Below are 6000 nucleotides of genomic sequence, written 5' to 3'. Positions count from 1 at the left end.
AATCATGTGAAAGTAAAGGCAAGGTTTGCTCTGTAAGGAATTTTACTGCCCAAGAAAGGTGACAGTTAACAGCCATAAAGTCTGAAGTGTACTCATGGATTTCCTGGGAGCAGGCAGCTGATAGACATAACCTTTGGGCTAAGCAGGCCACATCTGAAGATGACAGGGACATTTTGGGTTTATACCCACCAGCATTGGTCTTTTGATACCAACAGAAAAAGTAGCTGGTTTTGTGACATGAATAACAGTTCACCTAGACTTGAAACTCAAGATTCCAAACATATTTTACAGACATATTTCCCTTTTCTAGTTGGGAGCAGACTATACTTTTTATGAGCCTTCCTCCACTTCAGCTGCTTTTTCGGTCTTTCAACAGCACCGACACAGTCAGGAAGGAGGCAGCTACTGAGCACGACTGGCTGTATCAGGAGGAGCCAAAGGCAGTTCCTGCCTCTGCTGCTGTCACCACCATGTGACAGCAGAGCCACTGAAACAATCTCATGACTTAAGCAGAGTCCACAGCCCAGCTTTTCCATGACCTGTGATAAGTCCACGGCAGCAGCCAGCACAGCACACACACGAGGCCATGGTGAGACATCCTGGGTGGGTCAGGCAGAATTCACACAGGCAGTGAGGGACAGCAGAGGAGCTGGTTTTGGGTGGTATCAGAGTATTGTAAGTACAGCTCTCAGTTCAAGCACTGTCTCTGCTGCTCTGGGCAACCAAGGAAACACCCCTGGTAATAGGACTGGACCCTACAAAAACTCTGGTTCAGGCTGCAGCTCCTGCTCAACAAACACCAGACTGCCAAGGCAGAGATGGTGACCAGACACATCAGCCAACTCTACCCTTTTCTGAATGTCAAATGTTGGCAGGTAGACCCAAGAATCATCAAGCAGCCATCAGTGACCATGTCCCTGGGTTGCAGTGCCTTGTACAGCTAACATTCTGGAAAAGTTCACGGGTCACATTCTGAAACAGCCTGAAACCAAAACATTAAGGCAAATTATGTGATCTGCCTCACAAAGATGTAGAAAACACTGTCCTCCTAGCATGCCAAATGTCCAAATTCAGGTGTCTTTTACTAACCTTTGTTTGTTTGTTTGTTTGTTTGTTTGTTTGTTTGTTTGTTTTACTACACATTTGAGTAGAGCATCAGTATCACAACAATAACCAGCAGACCATGATCACCTCACAAGTTCTCTTTGCTTCCTGTCTTGCTTCTGCTGAAACCACTCTGGTACTGGCAGACAAGGCAGTGGAGAAAGAGCACACAGCAATGCAGAGAGCAGGAGCTCCAGCACAGGATACATTCTGCTACCACCCTGTTTAATTACTATTTGCAGTTCAAGGCTTCACAGATTACCTCCACCCACACAAGGTAATTTGAACACTTTTATTTCTTCTAACTATGTACTGACACGATGTTAACAGTCGCAATTTCAAGGAGTAAAATCCTTAGAACTGCAGTTACAGATCAAGGGGAAAAATCTCAGATCTCTCCCTCTGGTTTCATAAAATTACAAAATAGCTGAGCATGAAAAAGACCTCTGGAGGTCCTCCAGTCCATCTTCTTTTTCAAAGGGTTAATTTCAAAGTTAGATAAGGCAGTCTAAGGCCTTGTCCAGCTGAGTCTTGAAAATGTCTGAAGATGGAGAACCCACAAACTCTCTAGGCGTCTGTACCAGCACTTAATCTCCCTCATTATGATTTTTTTCCTTCTGTCCAGTCATATTTTCCTCACTTACAACTTGTGATCATTGCACCACTTCCTTTTGCTATGCATTGCTCGGAAAGGTCTCTTAGATCCACTATTAGATCCACCTCAGCCTTCTCTTCTCTGGACTAAATAAACCTTTGTCCCTCAGCCCCTTCTTCTATGAGGTTCTCAGTCACCCCAGCCACTTTAATGACCTGACTGCTGCCACAGCACAGCCCTCAGCTCAGGCACACTGTCCTGCTCTGCACCAGCAGGGCTGGCAGGGTTGAAAACTCTCCCTACCCAGGACAGTGACCTCAGGTGTGAGGTCCCAGTCTCCACATCAATTTAAAGTTTGCAGTGAAGCCAGGTGCTCACCTGAGACCTCTGCATTTACTGCTACATCAGAACCCAAATTCAATTCAGGGATGAACAGGGTGGAGAACACGTGTCAAAGATTTCTGCATTAAAGAGCAAAAACGATCAAAACACCAATAAGGAACTGAGTAGCCGTTTTCACGGGGTACTTATTTGACACACGCTCTGAAATTGTGTTATTAAAACTAGAACAGAAAATTATATGTTTCACTACCCAGAATTAGAATGAGAATGGACTGGTTTGTGCACAAAAGAGAGTGTAACTGAGAGGCTGCTCAAAATAACAAAAAACACACCAAGACAGTCATGTGATTATATCAGCACCAATATTCTGCACTGTCTTGAATGAAAAATTATCTGTATCATATACACTAAGTTGCACAAACTCACAAATAAACAAAACATTTCCATTTTTGGTTTGGTGTAACTGGTTAACAACAGAGGGAACACAGCAAACAGTGAGAAGTACAACTACAACTGACCAGAATGTCAGGCTGAACAAAGTCCCAACTTCTGCTTTCAGGGGACTCTGAACTAGAAGTTAGAAGTAACATGTTTCCAAGAGAGCAGATGAAGAAGCAATGCACTGTTATAGAACTGGAACAACACTGAGTAAGACAAAGTGGTGAGTGCTAAGCTGAGAGTAATCCTTGGTTCCTACCAACATTATCTCCAGCTAAAGAGTCCAGGTTGGAATTTCAGGGAAGGCGAATTGCTGTTGCTATGTTGACATCATTACTTAAATTCATTGGAAGTTCAGATTTCAGGTTTTGGGTTTTAATTCACTCCAGCCTACTTTGTTCTGACAAGACCACCAGGAAATTTTGGATTGAGTGCAAAGGTACAGACCTTACTGTCATATCTCCTCAGGTTTTATGTTCCCTGATTTTTCAAGAATTACTCTCAATTCACACTGATAAATGAATTAGTCTTCGAAATTAAAACTAGGCTTTTTTTCATTGAGTTCTCTCACTCTAAGACAGTCCATCTTGGTTTAAGAAAGACTGTTATGGAGGCTGTGGACCAGCTCATGCCTCCCACAAGTGGGCTGGCTGCCATCTCATCTGTACTGACACACTAGTAGAGGCACTAATGAAAAGTCAAATGGTTTGTTATTTGGAAATCAGTATTACAAATGGATTTACAATTTTTAAAAATTACTCTAGCAACAACTAAAAAGAGTTAAATTCTTGACAATTTTGAAGTTGAGAATATTTAATGTCTAAAAATAAAAAAACTAATATAAAAACTCAGAATAATATTTAAGAACAATATCTTCCCAGTTTCCAAGTTCTTTATGAAAAATTGTGTGAGTGACACTTCAGAAGGTCCTCTTCCTCCAAATAAATTTAATGCAAATACTAAGTCCCAGAAAACCAAGTTTATAGCCCTTATCCTAAAAAGCAGTCCTAATGATTAGCATAGCTAAGTATGTAGTGTAATGCAGAGCCTGTTGCATATTCATTCACAGTGGGTATAATTCTCTTCTTAGAGACACTACCAAACCACCAGCAGCCCTTGCATGTAAATAGAGACTTCCATTAGCTTGTATTTAAAGGCATCTATAATAAAAAATAATTAACATGTGCGATATATTTACACATTTTTAAAGTGCAAACTGTATGATAAGGCATCATTAAACATATATTATTTCAAAACATAAGACATCTTAGTAAAATAAATACAAAAAGAAAAATATTCCTTTAAAATTTAGTTTGCACACTCCTAAAAAAAACCCAAAAAACTCCTGTGAAAGCATTCATCTTTCAAAAAGTGTGCCATTAGAAACTCTAACTAACTTGGCACAGAAAGAATTTCTGAATGACCAGCAGACAAAATGAATGCTGCTTCTCCCTGGACTACATTCGGTTTTGCCCATTTTGCCAATATCAAAAAGCTCTAATTTTAGCTTTGCAGGCAAAGAGTAGTTAATCCTTGACTAGCTCATAATAATATTTTAGCCTGTGTTGTGATATTCAAATACAACATATATTCATCTTCCTGAGCGAAATCTAACATAATGTACAAAGACCCAAGAATCCTATAAGCACAAAAAGAAGTTTCTCCTTAAAGAATGTCATCAGAAACAAGGCCACAGATATGCCAATTAACTGATGGAGAAAGAGCCTCAGAGTTGGAGTATGGAATTCATCCCTGGCTATGCAGCTATACTCAAAACCCAACTGGAGACTGTCATGAGCAAATGAACTCGAGATGACTCAGGGCTGAGCTGAAGGGTTGGAGTAGACAAGCAACAGAGATTGTCTCCAGCCACCAATATTCTATATTTTCCTATAATTGTATATATTTTGAAACACCTTCAGTGCATCATGGAGTCTTTTCTTGTAAGCCCAGAAAAACAGACTTGAAGGCACTTTGTGGCTTCAGGCTCTCCATCCTCACAAATAATGACATTATGTAATCCTTTTCTTGGATGAATCCAGCTCCATACTTTTTCTCATTAGTAAGGAATAATTTCTTTAGCTTTCCGAAATGTTATGTGTCCTTGCATAGTTTCAGAGTTATTATTAAATCATGCAGTGATTTTCCTTTTCTTGGGCAAACCTTGTGAGCAGCCTACTATGCACAGAAGGTTTGTGCAAGGCAATTACACAGGTACAAGCAGAGTCCATGTCACAAAACACAGTATTGCTTAACGTATACAATTTAAACACCTAGATCCTAAAACCCTGCATATTTGTAGGCTGGATATCATTAGTTTAGTGCAATTTTTAAAGAGCTAAGAATCAAGGAGAAAAAACAGCTTAAAAAACTAGCTTACTAATGTGCTGTAATACATTGTGATCACTCTGAATATCATATGCACTCTATGTGTAAACCACACTGAACACTTCAGATGTCTTCCCTTAAGAGCATAACTCAGATTAATGTTTCCTATAGTCTTGCTATTTATGGATTCTTTATAACAGTTCCAATATATCTTGCCCAGACAGCACTATTAAAATATATCCCAAGCACCTTTAATTTCAAGTTTCAAATCCCATAATCTACTGGCTTATAACATATTTAGGTGTTCACACATTGTTATTTGTTGCTTAACAGACGAAGCCACTGGAGCTCCATTTCACACTTCAGTTTCAACCCACATGAAAAATAAGGCCATAACCTAAAATCTCTAATACTGCACTCTTTCCTGATGTTCAAGGTATACAGGAATATAGGAAAACAATGTGTGTCATTTTCTCCTGTTAGATATACATCATGATTTTCTAAATCAGTTGAAATTCAACTGCTGAGCCAGCAATTTTGAAGGTTCTGTGTACACAAGAGCTCCCAAATGAGACTGACTTCTACACATATGATCTACACTTTGTATTTTTTCACCTTAGTTGGAAAGTCAACAAACTGTCCAACAGGAATGTTTTGGCACCTTCTTATTATCTCTGACAACATGTCAAGTGGGAAAAAAGGCATTTGCAAACAAGAGGGAGAAGAATGCGGAAAGATTCTATTTTTGGTGCTATTTTTGGGAGGTACTCAATGTGTTCAGAGAAAGACAAAGTTATCATCATTTTATCCTTGGTCAAAGTCTCTTTTCTTCCCTTCCCCAATTTAGGCAAAATGGTATTGGTCATACTAAAAAGAACAGAATATGCTCATAAAGTTGAAAGAAGTAAAGTCACTTTTCAGAACAGCAGCCATTAAAACATACTATCAACTGCAGAAAAGTTCTGTTCCACAGCATACAATGTACTGCAACAAACAAACATTACTTTGGGTTTTTCCCAGATATTACTGTTTGTTTCATTATACTCTGGTATTCCAGCTCTTACTTCAAATGCTTCCTCTTGATGATAAGTAATTGTATGTTATAAGATCCAAAGATGGGTTTGGAGGAAGATAATAATTTAGCATCAGAATCAAATGATACTACTACTTGTTTGCTTCCAAAGACAGAATGG

This window comes from Oenanthe melanoleuca, chromosome 11 (genome assembly GCF_029582105.1).
Source record: "Oenanthe melanoleuca isolate GR-GAL-2019-014 chromosome 11, OMel1.0, whole genome shotgun sequence".
Lineage (NCBI taxonomy): Eukaryota > Metazoa > Chordata > Aves > Passeriformes > Muscicapidae > Oenanthe > Oenanthe melanoleuca.
Note: the sequence above shows the minus strand (reverse complement) of the source record.